Raw genomic sequence first — 22,583 nt, 5'->3', positions numbered from 1 at the left:
GCAAAGTTGAGGATGCAGGAAACCTGGACCATGCAACAAACAGAATTTAGATTGGACCTCAGTTATAACAACAACAGGTAATATTGGGAGCCAGGCACCATATAAGCCTTTAACGTATGAGCCCTGTGAGCCTCATAACAACCCAATGACACAAGTGTAATGTTGTCCCCATCGTATCAACGGGGAAACCGAAGCACAATAGCTGATAGGTGGTAGAGTCACAACTGAAATAAGCCTGAGACTGAGGATGCCATTGTTGCCCTTACTATTTCCTTTATAGAAACTAAAATCAGAACTGCAGGTGTAAATCATTCATGCTTTGTTGATTCTAGTTATTCCTCCATTTGGAGTGAAATGTATATAGTTCCCATTCCTTGGTGGGGGCTATATAATTCTAAATAAATCTTTTTGTGGTCTTCATAAAGTCTTGAGCTTAAAAAGTCCCTCTAGGTGTAGTAATTGCAGAAAACCTGCAGGGCAGAGTCTATCCTGTAACTGCAGTGAAAATTCTGTTGCCCAGGCTGTTTATCTAAACAGCCTACTTCTTCATAGACCCACTGAGTTGTCTCAAGCACATCAGATTAATATGTCCAAAGCCGGACTGATACTTTTTCTGAGTCTTCTTTTTCAGTTAGTGGCACCAGCATCCTTCTGGTCACCCAGACTATGGACCTGGGATCTTCCATTTCTTCCCTCTTTTAGTCCCCACACTCATGTCCAACTGGCCATCAAGTCATCAGGTGCTGTTTCTTAAAAAGTCCTCAAACATGGCCCTGGCTGCATCCCTGTTGCTACCACCCTAGTGACGTCCTCTGACGATTCTGTGATATTGTAGCATCCACTTTCTGACTGGTGATCCTGCTTGGTTTTTGTCATCTTGCTTTTGTTTCCTTTCTTTTTAATTTTATTTTTTCCTCTACAAATAGTTTGGATTTCTGGGATCTTTTGTGAAAACTGGGAAGGCAGACACTTTGATTTTTCTATTAGTAGCTACCTTAAAGATTTTAAAGGAAATTCTTTTTTAAAATTGAAGTATAGTTGATTTCCAATGTTGTGTTAGTTTCTTGTGTACAGCCAAGTGATTCAGATATATATATATATAAATATATGTCCTAAAAGAAATTCTTATATCTATATTAAATGATCAAAATCCACCACAGAAATGCAATTTTGGGGTGCTCCTTTTTGTGGAAGATAAGAATTTCATTTTGGGACTCTTTCCATGTGAATTTAGCCTCATCATTTTTTAATGATAAGAGACCTTTTGGGGTACAATCAACCTTGTATCCATACTAAAACAATGTTTTAGAGTTATTATTTCTATTCTATTTAACTGGCTTCAATAGAGAAACACATGATCACTAGCCACTGTTCCCTTATTCTTGAGCATTTACCTCTGATTGCTATTTCATTTTTCTGGCATGAGTCTTCAAGTATTTTATTCAGGATGGGTCTTTGCATGTTTGAGAAAATCTTTCTGACAACTTGGCTGGATGTAGACTCTTACTGCTTTGTAAATGATGTTCCACTGTTTGCTACCATTTAGTGTTGTAAAGTGCAAAGTCTGAAGCCAACATGATATTTCCCCAGATACTTACAGGAATTAAAAAAAAAAGTGTGCCTCAGTATTTCTATGTGTGGATCTTATTTGTCTAAACAAAAGTCCAGTCTCCATTTTTAAACTATCTTTATTTAGATCCAAAATTTTTCTTCTACTATTCAATAGTGTGTCTGCTCCTTTGGAGATTTCTACTCTTTGTTTTTGCTTCCTCTCATGATTTTTTTTTTTTATCATTTACCATTTCCTCTGAGTTTGGTGGGGGAGGGAAGCAAGTTTTTCCAAGATTATCTTCCACTTTGCAATTCTTTCCTCCATGTGGCCTTATCTCCTATGTGCTGCCTCCAAAGTGCCTTTTAATTTAATTATTGTGTTTTTCATCTTTAGATAATCCTTCTTAATAAAAAATTAATATCTTATTGTGACCACTTGTTCCCGTTTTATAGATTAAAAAGACTTTTGGGATCTTGTTGAGGTCACAGATCAGGTATTTTAGAAACATTTTTCTCCCTTTCTTCCTGCCCCTCATCTTTCTCCTTTTCCTCTTCCTTCTTTTTCTTCTTTTTTGTCTGGCTGTAAACAAATTTCCCCTGACTCTGGAGTGAGGCTCCTTCCTTTGAACCGCAGACGATTTGCATACACCTCGTGTTGCTTGTCATATTTGCCCAAATTTTTATAAAGAAGGACCTACAGGTCCACATTTTAAGAGAAAAAGTAAAGAAAGCTGAAAGATTATCAGTCATGGCCAAGTTTAGGGATCCAGAAGCATGTGTGTGTGTGTGTGTGTGTGTGTGTGTGTGTGTGTGTGTGTGTGTAATGGGAGAAGCAGAGTCTCTGGTAGCCTCCCCTGGGGGCTTTGTCACAGATACTAGAAACAAAACCCAGGGACTGTCTGGCATACCTAGGACTCAACTGTACAATATGTAAGGGAAAGCAGAGGTTATTTCCACCGATGTATGGTCTCACCAAATATTTATCTGCAAGTAGAAGGTTTTACTCTATCAATCACCAGTTGAGAGTTGGTTTGGCTAAGAAGTTCTGAGTCTGAGTTTTTAAATACACCCTCCCATCCCTACCTTAACTAGGGAGGCTGCTTCTAAGCTTAGTCTTCGCTTGATTTACACTTTGAAAATAGGTTCAGTTACACTGTTCTGGGTGCTGGGTTGCAATGGTGAGGAAACCAGACATAGTCTTTGCTCTCATGGGATTTGTAACCTATAGGGCTATAGGATGGTAGTCATATGTTAATCCAACAAGCATACTAATAAATGCAAGGGAAGGGTAATCACAAACTGAGAGTGTATAAGTGGGAATGGGGAGGGGAGCAGGGGCTGCTTCCTGGAGGAAGTGGCATTTGGGCTGTGCTGTGACGGATGAATGGGGATGAGGCAAACCAAAGTGGGCACAGCTGGAAGAGCAGGCCAGGCAGAGGGAGCATGTGCAAAGCTTTGCGTGGGAGGAAGCCTGGACTCTGAAGAATCTGAATGAAAACTGCTTCTGTGGTTGGAGTGTGAGCTGGAGGCATGGGGACTGAGGGGTGGTACCAGCTGAGGTCAGAAGAGTGGGCTGGGTCATAGTTAAGGGCAAGGGGAGCCCTGGGAGGGTTTCTTTGAAGGATGGAGCTGGAAGAGGTAATGGCAGCATCAGATTTGCATTTTGGAAAAGTAACTCTGGAAGCAGAGAATCTCCAGGCTGGGGGAGGGGGAGGGAGTGGGAGGAGGGATAGATTAAAGATCCACCAGGACCCGAAAGGTGATTCCACTGCTCACCTGTGGGTGTGCGCACTGAGGGTGTGCCCACTGTTGAAGGGAACGGTGGTTTTTGTGTCTGTTTTCCTCTGTGAAAACCAGCTACTTATGTAGGGTGGTTTGTCCCAGTGTGTGGGGGGATAGATGGGGAAAGTTAGTTACTTATTTGGGCTTGTTTATCTGTCCTTCCTTCATAAGGTGTGGGAGCATGACCTCCCCTGGTGAAATCTATGGAGTTGAGTCCACCAGGTTGGTCATGGCCCAAGGAAGCCAGTCCTGCAGGCTGTTCCAGGGCCTCCCCAGGCCTCCAGGAAGGGAACAGGAGCCCAGCCTCTAACGTACGGGTTCCTGGAGCCCACACCCCTTTCACTTAGGGGACACAGTGGGGAGGTTCTACCAGGTTCTCCTCTTCATTGCTCTAACAGAGCACCTCTCCAAGGAGGGTAGTCCCGTATAAGACTTCAATGAAATCTTTTCATCTGGTCCTGTCCATGCTGCACTGGGTAGAAATTTCTTGAAGCTCCTGACACATCAATTGCACCCCATCTGTATCTTCTCTTAGGCACCAGTGAGTGGAGGCGCTGGAAATCTCTGCTCACAACATTGAGAATTATGAACACAAAAAAAATTCCTCTTGAAATACGCCTCTAAATAGCCTTTCCTAAAAGGTAAACCAGTTTACATGGCTCAAAACAGGAAACAAACATGCCTTTACTGTTCCTTCACTGGGTATTTTTTAAAATGTCTGCTACTTTTCTGGAGGAAAAAAATGTCTGCTACTTTTTTGGAGGAAAATGCAGTGAGGATTTGCTGCATTTTCCTGCATTTGAGCTCTCTTATGATTTGCATTTCCTCTTTCATTGATGTCTGTTCAGGTCACAAAGGGTTAATTTAAAATGGCCTGATCCCCCGCAGAGGGGAGCCCTACCTTGGAGATACAACTAATTACACTGGCTCTGGGAGATCTCCGAGCTCATTTCAAGGTAGATCAGAGATGATTTCTGAAAATGTATTCATCGCTGCGTGGCTTTTGTGGGAGAAGTGAGGGAGGGGACGGTGCTTCCTCAGGACTTGTTTGTGTGCAATGAGAAAAATAGCTCTTGGAATCTGTTCTAGGTTTTTATTATTTATTCTATAGCCAAGATTTGTTATCACTAGAAAATTCAATAAATGCATGTACTCTGCAAATCAGTAAAATGATTAGTAGGTCATCTGGATGAAAAGAGTTTTTAGTTATTTTTTAAATTTTATTAATTACTTTACTTTTGGCTTCATTGGGTCTTCGTTACTGCGCTTGGGCTTTCTCTAGTTGCGGCAAGCGGGGGCTACTCCTTGTTGCGGAGCACGGGCTCTAGGCATGCGGGCTTCAGCAGTTGTGGCTCTTGGGCTCTAGAGTGCAGGCTCAGTAGTTGTGGCGCACGGGCTTAGTTGCTCCGCGGCATGTGGGATCTACCCGGACCAGGGCTCGAACCCGTGTCCCCTGCACTGGCAGGCGGATTCTTAACCACTGCGCCACCAGGGAAGTCCCGAGAATTTTTAAAATTGAAATTAATATGACTGACTAAGGGGTCAGGCAGGTGACAGAAGGAGGCTAGCCAGGGCAGGGAGGCAATAGGCAGGGGTGGGGCTGAGGAGACTTGGAAAACCAGGTCCCCATCTATGGGGGCTGCTGCTACTCACCTCTGGCTGACTTCTGCCACATGAGAATATGGGCTCAGTGTTGCCCAGTCTTCCAGCTTTCTCAAAAGAGGCGGAACATCTGGATTTTTATGTGGAATTAGCAGCTAAATTCGCAATACCTCTGCAGGTCACACAGGACATAAATGCTGTAGCACACCTGCTTGCAGTCTTGGGTCTAGACTGTGAAGTGAAGAAATTCTTTTATCTCAGTGATTTACATCTACTGGGGACCCTCACAAAAAGAGGGAAGATTAAGTATTGGGTCCCAAAACTATGGGTCTTTGTTTCTCTTTTCTTATTGGGAGGAGACTGCTATTTTCAGAACTTGGCTCCTAAAGGACTCTATGGTCAAAGTGGGGAAATATAACGCATGTCCAACCCATTGACCCAAACAGAGAATGACCACCAGGGAAACCACCAAAGGTAGCCATCAGGGCTGACAGTCAGTTCCAGCCTATCACTTTCTCAGCCCCACATGGAGTCCAGTGGAAGCTGCCATGTATGGTTGTATAGGTTATGTACTGTTCAGTTGTAGAGGGTCTCATTCACGTTGTAGACTCTGCGAATGGCGACCCCCAGGGCTGTGGAGTGTTATCACACAAGCCCTGTCAGAGGCCAGATGTTACATGTTCCAGAATGGACAGTGATGTCATGTTTGCAGTTCTCTGTATCCTCCTTGTGTCTGTAGGGTGCTGAGACTATAACTTGATTACTTTTATATCAGCCTGCACAGTAGTCTTAGTAGTGTGGATAGTAGGGTGTTAATAAAAAAATTTTAATAGTGATAACTAAGGAAAGAGAGAAAACTAACGTCTGTACAGTATAATAAGACTTGAGAAATGCAGGAATCTAAGTGGATGTAGGGTGGAGGAAGAAATAGGTTATTCCTGGGAGGGGCATTATTAAGGTTTCACAGGGAGATGGACAGAAAGCCTTAACATTAGGCAGGACCAAGGGGAAAATGTAACTATTTTGAGGTTCTTAAGACACTAAAACAAAGGGGCATTTTTTTCCTACTTATTTCAGGCCCAAGAATTAGACAGAGTACTTAACAGTAAGAGCTCTTGAGGTAAGTAATAAGAATGAGAGAGGTCTGGTAAGTCCCACTCTCAATAAAATGAAAAAAATTTCATTTTATTGAAATGAATAAGGTCAGATGTCCAAAGGGGCTTCTCGCTCCACATAGAAGTATTTATCAAATGTGGAAAAATGTTCACAACATATTGCTAAATGAAAATCAGGCTAGAAAATGATATGTACAGTGTTTATTTATAAGAAAAATGTGTTTTTTTCCCTTTCTAAAAAAATGAGTTTTTCTTAGAAATAAACAGATGTATAGAAAATAAAAGATTGCAAGGGCATTGACTAAAATGTTTACCTGGTTACACTTTCTGGGGTGTCTGCATGAAGAATTATTACTTGAGTAATAAAAAAAACACAATAAATATAATTCAGTATGAACGTTCCCAGTATGAAGTTTTGAATAACATGCTGAATAACACAGAAAATGATGATGATATTTTTTAAGTGAAAAAAGTAGGTTGTAGATTTGTTATATGTGGAATGATACCATGTTTATAGCAGTTTATGTGTCTGTGCACAGGAAAAAAGAGTGGTTATCTCTAGTCGGTGAGCATAGAATGATTTTTATATTCTTTTCTTCTGTTATAATAACTATAATTAATGTTGTGATAAATTTTTTAAATTAATAAAAATTTCTGTGACTATATCTACATTGTATTTATTATATTTGCATTACATGTTTATTATATCTATATTCTATTATATCTACATTGTATTGTTATATGTACATGATGTTATATCTACAAGTTACTTTGTAATGAAAATTATTTAAATAAGAATACCTACAAGGATGTCAGAAAAAGCATACAGGTCAGGAAACATCTCTGGAAACATTTTATAAGATTTTACAACTTTAAACTCTTCATATATGTTGTCTTTTTTTGTTTCTTATTTTCATTTGGTATTTATAGTAAAGCCCTTAAAATAGTAATAATGAGAAAGCACGACTTTGATCACATCACTCCCCTGCTTAGAATCCTTCCATAGCTCCCTATTGCATTAGAATCAAGTCCAAATTCCCTAAGCAGATTTACAAGGCCTTCAGTGAGCTGGCTTTGCCTACCTCTTTGTCCTCTGCTGTCCCCTGCCTTTCATGCCTGTGCCACTCCAGTCAGGCACCCACCCTCCCCCGGCCATCCTGGACTCCTGCACACGCCGTTCTCTCTGCTGGGACACACTTCTTTTGTGCCTCACAAACTCCTACACAGGGTTGAGGTACCAGTAACATGTCACTTCCTTTCAACTCTCTCTGCTGCCCAGTTTAGTCATCTTCTTCACATACTCTCTCAGCACATTGTGCATCCTCTATTCAAGGACCCGTGACACTGTTGTCCTTTCTTGTTTTGCGGTCCACGTTTCCCATGAGACTGTGCCTCAAGCATCTTGCTCACTGTGGTATTTCTAATGCTTAGCACAGTGCCTGTGAAACCATAGGTGAAGATTTGCAAAATGAATGAATGAATGAGTAAGTGCTTACCTTTGGGGCAGCACAGAGAAGCAGAGCTCTGAGGTTCCCATTCATCAGGCAGCCTTCAGGGAGCGGGGCAGGTGACAATAACGAAGAGTCTAAAGCTGCACAGAAGAAAAGCTCAGGGAACCAGCCTGGGCTGGGGACAGTGTCACTAGGCTTAGCAGTAGACACTGCTTTTTACTTAGTCCTTGAAAGAAGAGATCACCAGGCAGAGGAGGCTGCATAGGCCAAGTCCTGGAGGCTGGAATGTGCTTGCTGTCCAGAGCGGCGAGGATCTAGAGTGAGCTGGAGTTCAGGAGGAGGGCGCGATGGGGGAAATGGGAGTTGTAGGAAGGGACACAGAAAAATTTTAGGTCCATTGCAAAAGCCGTTTAGTCTACACTTTGAACTTTGGGCAACATGGAGCCAGCCAAGATCGGTTTTGTTTTGCATGAATATTTAACAAGTGGATTAACACAGGAAACAATGCCAAGTAGCTCTCTGTCATAGCCTCCATGTGACAGCTATACATTCCACACACACAGATATGATGCTATGCTCCGTGTCAAAGAAAACCCGAACGTGCAAACAGCTCATTTGGTCTGAAGTACTCAGCTATTTCATTCAAAGTATGTTACGGGAAACAAGCTTATAAACGGTGTTTACAGGCAGCGTCATTTGGGAACTAAAGCATTTGCTGAAGCCCTTTAAAAAAGTTATAGCAAGATCAACATTATATGCCAATAAAGGGAATTTTTTAAAACCCAAACAAATAAAGAAATGTAACCACCAGTTGAACATAGGAGGATGTAACAAGTCCTGTGTTAGAGATTTATTAGTACAGAAGAAAAACCTCTTAAAATTTTTTTGATGAAAATAATACATGCTCATTATTTTAAAATGAAAACAGAAAGGAAGAAACAAAGAAAATGGAGAGTGCAGAATAGCTTTTAATGAAAAACAGTATGCTGGCCCCACTCCTTCCCACTCTCAGTCTTCTTTCTCAGAGGCAGCCAGTTTTAAATCTTCTTAATTATGTCTCCTAGTGGCTACCTCTTCATCTCTAAATAACATGCAAAAATGGCCATTTCTTGGTTTATCAACCGTAGACCCTGTCTACTGACTGCCAGCGCTGATGGACAGGAATTTAACTCATTTTTCACCGCATCCCTTCTCTCTCCCATCTTCCTGATATAATTATCTGATTATATGTCCTTTCCTTTGCAATTTTAGAAATAAATCTAGGCTACAACTTTAAATTCGAGGCCCTTGTAGATGTGAGGCCCCTGACAACCCAGGAAAGAGGTCTGGCGGCCAAGGGAGGAGTGAATGGACCAAGCTTTGGGGGTGTCCATCATGCCCCGTTTTGTCTTATAGTTCACATCTGAAGCACCAGCAGATTCTCTTGGCTCTGCGTTCAAGACATAGCTAGGGGGGTTTGTTTGTTTGTTTTATTCATATATATATATGTATATGTACATATATACGTATTTTAAGTAACATTGGTTTATAACATTATATGTTTCACGTGTACAACATTTTATTTCTACTTCTTTATACACTACAGCTCAGAAAGTTAAGAATAGAACTATCATATGATCCAGCAGTTGCACTTCTGGGTATTTATCCAAAGAACACCAAACGTATCCAGAGTTTGATGGCATCTCCTGTTGCCCTGGGTGCTTCCGTTCTGGTGGAGCCCCGTCTTCTCTTCCTGGATGATGGTAATCGCCTTCCGATGGGTATCCTTCTTTCTGCTTCTCTAAATAAGGAAGCTTTTCAGATGGAAGTCGGAGCACATCACTTCTCTGCTCAAAAGGCTTCGATGATTCCCCACCTCACTCAGAATCAAAGTCGAGTCCTCACCACACCTGGACCACAGCTTCTGCCCTGATTTCACCATTGACCACTTGCCCCATTGCTCACTCTGTTTCTCAGGGGCCTTGATGTCCCTCGACCAATCCCAGCATACTCCCACCTCAGAGCCTGTACACTTTCATCCTCCATCTGGAACATTCTTCTCCCAGCAATCTGCGTGGCTCATTCCCTTTCCTGTGCGGCTCTAGAGGGAGTGGTAATAAGTATGTGAGATGCTAGGGGCAGACCATTTGTCAAGGGAGTCTGGCAGGGGAGAAGGAAGGACAACGGGATACTAGGAAAAGGCAGGATGGAGGGAAGCTTTTAACAATAAAATGGCCCCAGGCACGATTTTTGTTTAAAGTAGAAGGAGCTGTGGGAAAGGGAGAGAGAGAAAGAGAGAAAAGTTAATATGGAGAGAATGTCCCCAAGGAGAGAGAGGGCACAGATCAAAAGCATGAGTGGATGAAACCAAATTATTTTAATATTAATTATTAATTATTGCTTTAACAAGTTCATGCCTGAAAGCCATAATTTTCTCTCTGAAATAGAAGGTAGGGTCTAATCCAAGGGGACTGGGCTAATTTAGGGGCCAAGATGAGCTGGTCATGTGGGTTTGAAGCACATCGACTGCTGAGGGGAGCAGGAGAGGGAGATGATCAGGGATGTGTGAAAAGGTTGCCTTGCTTGCTGGGGGCCAAGCAAGGCTGGAGACCTTGAATTTGAAGTGTCCTCCTGTACATGCATGCACGGTTTATTTTTCTCCCCTAGTAATGCTCAGCAGTCCTTGTGTTGTGATGATAAAATAATAATAGTAACCAACATTAAGTAGAGGATTATCACTTCTCCCATTTTAGAGATGAGGAAACTGAGGCACAGAGCAGTTACACAGCCAGTTAGTTGTTGTATTAGTCAGGATTCTCTTGAAAAACAGAACCAATAGGGTCTCAGTCTCTCTCTCTCTCTCTCTCCCCACCTCTCTCTCCCTCGGCTAGAGGGAAAGCATTAAGGAAGAAGTAGAGATAGAAAAAAATGAAGAGACATGTTGTCTTCTAGATGCGGCAGGAGGGAATGGAATCCTCTCTCAGAGAGAGAGAGAGAGAGAGAGAGAGAGAGAGAGAGAGAGAGAGGTTGACTGATTAAGTGATTATAATGAATAATTGACTCACATGATTATAAAGGTTGACAAGTCCCAAGATCTGCAGTTGGCAAGCTGGGGCCCAGGACAGCTGATGTTTCAGTTCGAATTTGAAGGCAGGGAAGAACCAATGTCCCAGCTCAGCAGTCAAGCAGGAGTTCCTTCTTTGTCAGGGGAGGGTCAGACTTTTTGTTCCATTCAGGACTTCAACTGATTAGATGGGGCTCACCCACTTTAGAGAGGGCAATCTGCTTTACTTAGTCTACTGATTCAAATGTCAGTCTTATCTAGAAACACCCTTGCAGACACACCCAGAATAATGCTTGACCAAATGTCTGGGCACCCCAAGGCTCAGCCAAGTTGGCACATAATCTTAACCGTCACCATGGTGGAGCCCAAGTCCAAACCCAGGCAATCTCTATCCACTGGAGTCCAAAGTTGAAAATGTGATGACATGGTGAATAACAGGCTGAGTACTGAGGAGTGGTTGATGTAAAGCCCCAAGGAAAACGTAAGCTGAGACATACTAGTACTGGTGTTTTTATTAATAATAATTATTGTTTTTGGAAGTGAAGGCATGACTGGAAGATAGTAGAAGCCTCTGGCTGATGTACTGGTTAGGGTGTAGGCTGAGCCTGGAGGTGCATTAGTTAGGGTATGGGCTGAGCCAGGAGGTGTACTAGTTAGGGTACGGGATGAGCTGGGAGGTGCATTAGTTAAGGTATAGGCTAAGCTGCTGCAACAAAGGGACCTGAGAATACAGAGGCTTCAACAGGATGCAAATTCATCTCTTTCTCACATGACAATATAAAGGTGGGAGGGGTGCATTAGTTAAGGTATAGGCTAAGCTCCTGCAACAAAGGGACCTGAGAATACAGAGGCTTCAGCAGGATGCAAGTTTATCTCTTTCTCACATGACAATATAAAGGTGGGTGTGGCTCCATCTCTGGGTCCAACTTTTCCGGCTGTCACCACCTCCCAGCCAGAGGGAAGAGGGGAGGCAGGGGGGTGCATGCCTACCCTTTTTAGGATCTCCAGGTGGGTTATCCAATAAGGTGGGCAAATGTGGCTATTGAGACTGAGGGAGTGAATTCTGGATTTAATTTAATTTTAATTAGTTTAAGTTTAAGTAAAAAACTGATACTCTGTTCAGTTATTGGAAGACTTTTAAGTATGTTTGGAACAACTTGAATAAATGAATATACTTTTTCAACTGTGAATTTTCTGAAATCTAAATACAGATCAACTATTTCCAGTGAAAGTTAGCATGACTATAGAGATGTGCTAGAAATATAAAATATCCACTAGATTTTGAACACTGAGTATGGAAGAAAGAATGTAAAATATTTCATTAATAATTTTAAAATATTGATTCCATATTGAAATGATAACATTTTGGATATACTGGGTTAAGTAAAATATATTATTAAAGTTAATATAACCTGTTTCTCTCTACTTTAAAAAAAGTATGCCTACTACAAAATTCAAATATAATGTGGCTCACATTATATTTCTTGGAAAATGTACCTATCACTTAAGATCACAACCCATTGGCCAGAAATCAGTCATGAGGTAGTTATCTTCCTGTTTAGAAGAGAAACACACATTCAATTCTTTCCAGTAACTATATAGACACTACTGCTAAGTCTCACCTTAAATTCTGATAGGGCTTTAGAATTTCATACACATCATTATATGATCCTTACAAGAACCAGCTCTCAGCACAAGGCCTGGCTTATTGTAGGTCCTCAACAAACATTTGTTGAATAAATATGGGAATAAATTAGGCCATTTGGATGAAGATAAAAGAAGAGGTAGAATACGTAATTCATTCATTCAACAAATACTTTAGTGCTTTCTCTTTTGGGCACTGGGAATACAGCAATGAACAAAACAGACAAAAATTCCTGTTCTCTGGAGGAGTGGGGCTGAAAAATGAACATACAGGCCTGTAGTAAATAATATGATATCAGTTCATAATAAATACGATGACTAAAAATACAAGAGAATAGAGACATTGAAAGTGATGGGGGGGGTGCATTTCAGATTGAGTGACCAGAGAAGCTTCTTTGAGGAGGTGACATCAGTCGAGAGACATGAGTGAAGCAGACAAGCTGGACTTGGAGATGTCTGGTGTAAGAGCATTACAGTCAGGAGGAACAGCGAGTGCAAAGGCCCTGAGGCCAGAACGTGCTAGTAGTGTTAGTGGAGTTAACAGCAAGTAGGCAATGCAAGGAAAGGCGAGGTTAAGAGTGAGGGAGACACGGATAGAGTCAGAGCAGGAGGCAAGGGCCAAATGACTTAGTTTTCATTAAGTTTGATCCTAGGTGGGAAGGTGGCCGCCAGAAGAATGTTCTTCTTTGAAGCTGTTTAAAGTTGTTACCGCACCTTTTGTGAGCTCTTCCTGCCACAAAAGGCATGGAGGCATGCATAGCATTGTGGATATGGGCCCAGGCAGGGCTACAGCCAGGTTTCCTCTGACTTTTGCTAAAGGGCTTTCAAAAATGGGTTTACTTAGCTGTGTTTAGCATCCCCACACTTTCTCTTTAGCTCACTGAAGAGGGAGCAGAGAGATGTTTTGGGCTTCCTTCCAGACTTGGAATTAGTTTGTTTTCTATCTTTTATCACAAATATCCTACTGCCCTTTGCCAGTATTCCTGGTAATGGAAGCTTTTTGTTTCGTTATATTTTAATCTGCTTAGTGTGTGTGGCTTTTCTATCTGGACCCACAAATCACTGGTTATCATCACAGTCAATGGTCTGTGTCCAGCCAATTTCACAGACAAACACCTCTCTCCTGGTCACAGTCCCTGACATGGGGAAGTCTGATTTACAAAGTCAATAAAAATACATTCAGGGAATTACTAGGCCTGCTGGCTTAATAGATGAGATTAAAATCTCCAGGTTTAGGACAATAAGAAGTCATTTAACACACATAAGGCGGCAAGTGGGTTATGGAAATGTCAGCTGGTCAGGGACAGGCACCACTGGAAGGGGATTTATTGGAAGACAAAAGGACTAATTGATTAATTGCCTTCAGTGCCTTTCCCAGCATGACCTGGGGAACAGATATCATGTATATTTCATTGGTCACTTTGGAGAGCAGACATTTTTTCATAGTGGAAGATCACCTAGAACAAAAAAAATAAGGCATTTTACATGGAATTTTTTAAAAATCAAAGTTTTCCTCATTAATGAATGAATGTGTTCATTATAGTTGCTGTAACATGGCTTATCTGGAAAGCAGAAGTGAGGAAAGCAGGGCTGGGCAGAGGGAGAAATTGGGCCATGATGCAGTCACAACAAAGGCCTCAGCCAAACCCATGGGAGCTCAAGAGCTGGGATGAAGGCAAGGGACCAGGCCTTTGTGTGCCAACAGGGACCAGCCACTGGATGCAGAAGTCCCCAGGAAGTGTGTGTGTGTGTGACCCTGGGTGAGGACAATTCTTGGAAAGTGTCTTGGAAGCCAGGGGCAGGAGTGCCTCAGTCCTGGAGCAGGGACCTGAGTGCTGCATCACAGTATCCACTACAGTAGACATTTTAGAAAACAGAAGCAAAAAGAAGAAAACAAAAATGACACCAGATCCCACCAACCTGAGAAAAGGATTAACTTTTTGGTACATATCTTCTCCATCTTTTATATCATACAGATATATGTATGTATATGAAATGTGTATTGGGTATGTGTGTATGCACATACACACATGCACCCACATATGTACTGCAAAAATGAATCGTACTATTTCACATCTTGCTTTTTTCTGAATATATCATAAATACATTCTTTGTGTTAAACAGATTAAAATAAAATATACAAGATATTTATTATTCCTAACCAGCATTATTTATACTGGTTAGAAAAATCCAGAACAACCTAATGTCCAACAATAAGGGTCTGATTAAATACATTATGGGATAGCTCTACCAAGACCATTGTAATCAGAAGCCTATTTTAATGATGTGAGAAACTGTGCCCAATATATGGTTAAATATTGGGAAAAAACCCCAGGATACAAAACACAAGCATTTGGTGGGAAAAAAAAGTATATGTACATTGGAAAAAATAGAATATCCACCAAAATGTTACCAATGGTTATATCTGAATAGAACCACAGGTGCTTTTTTTTCTTTTTTTCATTCTTTTTTTCAAAATATTTTATAATTAGAAAAGCATTAAAAATATTTTTGGTTAATCCCCAAATATTTTTAACAGTACTCTAAAAATTAAAACAGTAATTCATGTATACGGCAAAATAGTTGATAAAACAAAATGGTGTACAATGAAAAGTTACTTCTCGCCCATTCCAGAAACCTCTCTCTTCCCCAGTTCTCTCCTTTTTTTAGCTGTGCCCTTACTTCCCCAACCAGGGATTGAACCCACACCCTTGGCAGTGAGAGCTCAGAGTCCTAACCACTGGACCGCCAGTGAATTCCCCCCCCCCATTTCTCTCCCTAAGAGGCAACCACTGTGAGTAGTTTCTTTTACATCCTTGTAGGGATGTCCTATGTAATATAAAAATACACATACACAAACACACACGCACGTGTGTAAGAGAGAGAGCATACTCTATGCACCACTCAACATCCTCCCAACTTATTGTATCTCGAGAACATTATAAATCACAACATATAGATCAGCTTCATTCCTTTAGTGTCTAAGTAGTGTTTTTCATGCCCCCACCCACCCAAGGCAGATGGGTGAGAGTGAATGATAACTCCTAACATCACAGTAGATGTACAGGAAGTATTAGTTGGATGAACAAGCTGACTTAAGAGGCCAGAAGGGATTCCCTCCCTCCCACATCATCTGGAGGATGCTCCCCTTCATTGCCTTCTATCCCAGTTCTTCCTGGGCCCTTTCCCTCCAGCCTCTGTACATAGGCTCATCTTACCCTCAAAGGAAGGAAGAACGAAGGGAGGGATAAGGAGGGCGGTAGGGAGGAAAAGAAGGAAAATTAAACTACAAAACCTCTCAAGTTGACTTGTTCACTGCCCTTCTGCGTAACCGACTCCTACACTTACTCTGTGCCAGGTGTTCTTCTAGGATGTTCCAGAAAACAAAAACTTAAGAGTGTCTGTCCTCACTGTTACATTCTAGTGACATTTGAGATAGACACTAAACAAATATGTCAGATGCTGGTAAGTGCCATGGGCCCACCTCTCTGCACACCATGCTCAGTATCCAGGCCTCCTTGAGCAAGTCTTTGCTACCCTCTGAGGGCACAGGTGGACCAACTGCTCTGGCCTGCAGGTTGTGGGCAAGGGGCTGCTGTGTCTTCCTCATCTTCCACTGGACCCTCCTCTTCCTGTGCACCCTGCTGTCCTGTCAATGGCTCCCTGGTGACACAGGGCAAGGGCTGGCATAAATAATATCTACTGTTAGGTAGTTAGACATTAGCAGCAAGGGGGTGACAGTGGCGGAAAGACAAGAGGGGAGTAGTCAAGTCACACCCCAACCATCTGGGGACCCTCCCCGGACCCCACCCAGAACGGGTGAAACTATGTTCTGGTGGTGGGCAACTTATCCTGAGAAAGAGGGAGCACCGTAACACGAGGGAACGTCCCTGGGCTGCGCATGCCCAGACTAGAGAGGCGTATAACCTGTGGTAAACACAAACTCACTATACCGTCACTATAATAAAATCTGTATGTGGTTTTGCCCCCCTCCCCACCCCCCCCGTGGGCTTTTCTTAGCGAATCAAGGGTAAGGGCATGCGCAATACTGAACTTGTTACATAGCTCGGGACTGTCCATCAAATAATGATCCCCCTGTCCCTCACCCATGATCGCGCCCCGCCTCCTTGCAGAACACTCCTTACAAACACCCTTAAACCTGTACAGAAGTACTGGCTTCACTTCGCAGAAACAGTCTGCTCTCCCTCTGAGAGCGTAAGCTTAAGCCTGGAGTGATAGTCTGCAACTCTTTGCTTGCTATCACAAGGACCGAGATTGCTGGTCCGGGTCTTCCGTGACCTCCACGGTTGAAGCTATTTGACACAATGCACGCCAACCCGGTAACGCTACCATTAACTGAGCACCTAGTTCTATGTGCCTGGTGCTGAAATAAGTATTTTACGTGTATGAACTCGCATGAAACTTTTGAGGTAGATACTATTATTATCTTTGTTTCATAGATGAGAAAACTGAGACCCCCAGAGAAGAGGAGGAATCAGAAAATTTGAACCATGGCAGACTCTCAGGCGTCCTTAATATCTTAACTGTGACATGCTAAATACGTGTCAACAGATAGGCAATTTTGCTCTTTCTTTTTAAAAGTCGGGACTCTTGCTTTTGGGATAAATATTCCCAAGATTTTTGATTTTTCACTCGCCGGCTCTTGATTTTTTGCAACTGTTAATCAATTAAATTATTCAGCATATGTTACTAGCACTTACTCTGTTCCAGGAAATTTCTAGGTGTTGGGGATACAAAGATTAGGATGGACGGGTCCTCCGGTGAACAAAGGATCATAAAAGAATGCAGATTGGATTATATAAACTGTAAATGTAATAACAGTAACTTAGCCGATAACATTTGTTGAGCACTAATAGATTACTAGACAATGCGTTATGGGCATTGCCTGACGTGAACCTCATAAGAATCGTGAGATTTTACAGGTGAGGAGACGGAAGCTCAGAGAAGGTCAGTCCCCTGCCCCCGGGAGTCTTGCCAGATCCAGTATAGGACGCCCAGTTAAATTTAAATTTCAGAGAAGCTTGTTCCATACTTAGACCAAAAAATTATTCATTGTTTATCTGAAATTCAAATTTAACTGTGTGTTCTGTATTTTTATTTGCTAAATCTGACAACCCAAGCTCAAGGTCATCCAACCAGCATTTGGACTCAAATCTCACTTTGGAAACGAAGCTGGCGAACACCGCGTACTGAAACTGATCACAAGGTCAACAGCAGCATGCCCTCAAACGCCCCCCACCCCTCCCCTGTCAGAGATTCTTCAGACCGTACTGGCCTTCTAGGATGTACCAGAATGGTACAGGCCCTCAGAGAAGTTAGTGGTACGTGTGTGCCCGTGCGCGTGTGTGTTTAGAGATGGAGACAGGAGGGAAGGGGGAGTCTCGCCACCTTTGCCCTCCAGGTGCGAGAAGACAGCAGCTAAGCAGCGAAGTGAGTGGCTCGCATCTGTGCTGTTCCTTCCGGAGGGAAATCAATGATTTAGTTAAAGCCTCACATGCCCCATGCTGCGGATTGGGGCCATCCCAGCGGAGCCGCTCTACAGAGCCTTTTTATAAACCACCAACAATTTACACTCCAAATGAAGTCCTAATAAACTACCGCGCAGCCCTGCCAGGAGGAGGCCGGGTAAACACTTCCTTTTAATAAAACAGTTGAGCGCTGGTCTCAGCAGGGCTGAAACTCTTGCGCATCCAACATCCTGGCCTTGCAGCCTGGACCCAGGGGACCGAGGGAGGGGTCCTCGCACAGCCCGGCTGCTGTAGGTTTTATCTGCTTCTATTCACCCAGGTCTCTGCTCCTGGTCTTTCGATTCCCAGGGCGGGAGGAGCCTTAGATTTCAACCAGGACAGTCTTGTGCTGGGTGCTGGAATTCTAGTGTTTCCCAACCATGGGTCCATGATTCCTCACTGCTGTTCCAGGGGGGTAGTGCTGCATGACTGTTGGAACTCTGGCCTGGAGTCAGGCTGCTGGATCATGTACTGCTTCCTAGATGCGTGACCTTGGGTACGTTTAACCCCTCCATGCCTCACTTTATCATTTACAAAGTGGAGATACATACAGCACCTCTTATTTAAAGTTATGGCATAGTGCCTGGCATAAGTGCTCAATAACAATCATTACTGTGATTTTATTATTAAAATGACATTATATATAATGACTGTGAAGTTCTCAGCACATAATAAATGCTTAACCAATGGTCTGATCTTTATGCTATTACATTTAGTATGACTATAAGTATTAATAAGCTATATCAGAAAGATCTTGATAACTTTGAGAAAAAGTTACATTGCTGTAAATTCTACCCCTTGTGCTCACTCCATCCTCAAAAGGAACTAAACAGAATAAATTTAAATAAATTTAATCCTGACAACCCTCAAACATCTGCCCCACTCCCAAATCTACCCAAAGTTATGTTTAATTCAGTTCTTTCAACGATTCATCCAGACATCCTAGATCTTTTTCTATCAAGCCTCAGGTTTAAAGTGGGGACTAGAATACTTGCCTTCCAGGAAGGAATAAGTTAGTGGATGATAAAGCTCCTAGCATGTTTGTAGCACACACTAGGTGCTTTTCCCTCCTGTTCCCCACATGAGAGCAGAGTGTCATTGTCCTACTTCCTAAGAGCCAGCCTAGCTAGTGACTGTGAGTACACAATCTGGAGTCAGGTTGTCTGGGTCCCAAACTGGCTCCATCAAAACTGTGTGACCTTGGGCAAGTTACTTAACCTCTCCTTGCCTCACTCACTTCACCCCTATAGTGGGAACAATAACATTGTGTGCTTGTGTTGATTAACCAAGATGAACCAGGCATTACACAGTGCCTGATGTGTGGTAGGCACTCAATCAATAGTCTTAGGCTATTATTATTTCAAGTGAACCACACAGAACTGGAGGTAGTACTCAGGAAGAGGGTCCTATTCCCTAACCCTCTCTTTAGCCAGCATCAGACCACCATCCTTGGCCATCTCCTCCCATTTCTGGCTCATTCTGAGCTTATGATCTTTTCCACAAGAGCTACCATTAAGCGTCAACCCTCTTATCTTGTTCTCCACCCGCTATTATTTCCTTTGGACTCAAGTGTAAGCCTTCACATTAATCCCTATTTAATTTCATCCTGCTCGTTTTGTGCTGTGATTCCAATTGTTCAAAAATCTTTTGGATGCTCAGCCTGTCATCCAACATTGGCCAGAGCTCCTGCTATCCGGGCTTATGGACAAAGCAGATGTTATAAAACCAGAAGGAAGAGCCAGAGCCTGTAGTGGACTTTTGTTGCTCTTGTCTGCCCAGAATTCATGCCCCATTTTTTGGCAACTGCACTTCAATATTTCTTTAAGGAATCACCCCTCTCCCATGGCATGTAGTTTTGGAGGGGTTGTCAATCAAGGTGTCAGAGGAGGGTACAGGTCCCAAACTGGGCCAATCAGATTCTTTCTCTGGGACCTAACTGTTGAGAATGATACAAGGAACACTTCCCACCAAAGAAAAGAAAAGGAAAAGTCAGAGTTGGTTCATCCTGAGAACAGCTACTTGAAGAGATTGTTCACTAGATCCTATTCAATGGATCCTTATTGCTGCCTTTTTCCTGTCCTGTCAAGGCCTGGTTCTTCAGCTTTGCCTTTGATGGCATGTATCAGGTATTTATTGCCACAAGAATGATGTGTAACAAACTTTTATGGGCTGAGTTGTGTCCTCCCAAAAGTCATAGGTTAAAGTCCTAACCCTCAGTACCTCAGAATGTGACTGTATTTGGAGATAGGGTTTAAAGAGGTGATTAAGTTAAAATGAGATCATTAGGATGGACCCTAATCCAATCTGAATGGTATCCTTATAAAAAGAGGAAATTTGGACACACAGAGACTCAACAGACATTCACACACACAGAGGAAAGACCATGTGAGGACACAGCCAGAGGGCAGCCTGTGGCTTTCCACAAACGCACAGGACCAGTTTCACTGAAGACACCAACACCAGCTAGCTGGCACCCCCTCCTCAGGGATTTGGGTTCCAGACCCACAGGACCCCTCCTCTGAACTGCTGAGTTTTGATAATTCCAACATCTTCTCTTGCTGCCCCAACTGGAGTGGTGGTAACTGCTTTCTGCAGGGGCTGTCTCTGTGATACCTTGGAGTTATTTTTTCCTCTTTCAGTTAATTAGTTATCAATGCTAGACCTTGTTAGAAATTCCTCATAACAAAGGGCATCATTCCAATAACTTGTGTGGCTCCTGTCTCCAGTCTGGACCCTGACTGATAAACCCACCGTCACAGAACCCCATACACAGTACTACCATGAGCTCAATCCCATTGTCCTGAATTGTTTCTGTCCCTGTGTCCCTGTTAATATGGGTTTTCCCCTTATAGTGATCAGTAAACCTGACTGTGTCAGAATCTGCTGGGACTTTTGTTAACATATTTTGGGGGCCCCACATCTAGAGGCTCCGGCTCACTAGGGAAGCTGAGAATCTGTATTTTTAATAAGTGCTCCTGGTTTGGGAAATCACTTTTTTGCAGTCAGGAGCCAGCTTTTCCCATCTTTGTTCCCAGAAACCTGGCACTGTGCAGGCCTCCACATGAAAGCTTGTTGAAAGAGTGCATGGGTTATGTTTGCATTATTCTGCAGCCACTTCCTCTCCGTGGAACCAAGAACCAAGGAGAACAGCAAATGGTTTTATGTTTTTCCATTAGGCAAAAGAGGGTATAATGCTGGTCAGTAGAAGAGAAGGTCCACTCAATTCTGCTTGCTTCTAAGGTCAGATATTGGACAGAAGACCCAAGCCTGAAGTATATTAAGAATGAAGCTAGGGCCTCCCTGGTGGCGCAGTGGTTGAGAGTCCGCCTGCCGATGCAGGGGATACGGGTTCGTGCCCCGGTCTGGGAGGATCCCATATGCCGCGGAGCGGCTGGGCCCGTGAGCCATGGCCGCTGGGCCTGCGCATCCGGAGCCTGTGCTCCGCAACGGGAGAGGCCACAGCAGTGAGAGGCCCACATACCGCAAAAAGAAAAAAAAAAAAAAAAAAAGAATGAAGCTAACATATGGTGATGGATATTAACTAGACTTATTGTGGTGATTATTTCACAATATATGTAAGTATCAAACCATTCTGTTGTACACTGGAAACTAATACATTATATGTCAATTATACAATTTTTAAACATGTTTTTAAAGTAAAAGAATAAAGCTAGCAAACATGTTGAGAAAGTGTCCTGTAAAATAATGAATCATTGCTTTCAGGAGGTACTGAGATGATCTCTTTAGAGGGTTTAGTTAATGAGTGTGAACAATTTTGGAAGTTTTAAATAATTCTGGTGGGAAAAGTTCTCTTTTTCCCATAATTTTACTTCACTTGAGGTAAAATCCAATGAGAGTAGATTACTAGTCCCTTCTTTGGTAAAAACTGGTTTGGAGACAGCTGTTGGGAAGGTCATTATGGTGCAGGGGCTGGGAAAGGGAGGATTGATTTTTATTCGTTTACCTCTCATAGGAGGGAGAAAAGCCATGAGGGGTTAAGTATTAACCAATATATACTTATCCCTAAGTTAAATAGATAATGCTTACCCAAGATTTGTTCTAACTATATAAAATGGAATTAGTAGGAACAATGGCTGTTAGTTGATGGATCAGTGTTACCATCCTCCAGACGAGTGGTTCTTGAAGATATAACCCTCCACTTTCTTTTTTTTTCAAATTGAAGTATAGTTGATTTACAATGTTGTATTAGTTTCTGGTGTACAGCAAGCTGATTCAGTTATATATTCTTTTTCATTATAGGTTATTACAAGATATTTAATATCTGTGCTATACAGCATGACCTTGTTTTTTATCTATTTTATATACAGTAGTGTGTATCTGTTAATCCCAAGCTCCTAATTTATATCTCCTCCTCTTTTTCCTTTGGTAACCATAAGTTTGCTTACTATATCTGTGAGTCTGTTTCTGTTTTGTATATAGATTTATCTGTATCATTTTTTAGATTCCACATATAAGTGATAGGTATCATATAATATTTGTCTTTGTCTGACTCACTTCACTTAGTATGATAATCTGTAGGGCCATCCATGTTGCTGCAAATGGCATTATTTCATTCTTTTTTATGGCTGAGTAGTATTCCATTGTATATATGTACCACATCTTCTTTATCCATTTGTTTGTTGATGGACACTTAGGTTGCTTCTGTCTTGGCTATTGTAAATAGTGCTGCTATGAACATTGGGGTGCATGTATCTTTTTGAATTAGAGTTTTGTCTGGATATATACCCAGGAATGGGATTGCTGGATCATATGGCAACTCCATTTTTAGTTTTTTAAGCAACCTCCATACTGTTTTTCATAGTGGCTTCACCAATTTACATTCCCACCAACACTCCACTTTCAAATG

The sequence above is a fragment of the Mesoplodon bidens genome (genome assembly GCF_964165515.1).
Source record: "Mesoplodon bidens genome assembly, chromosome: 15".
Lineage (NCBI taxonomy): Eukaryota > Metazoa > Chordata > Mammalia > Artiodactyla > Ziphiidae > Mesoplodon > Mesoplodon bidens.
This window is presented reverse-complemented; position numbering follows the sequence as displayed.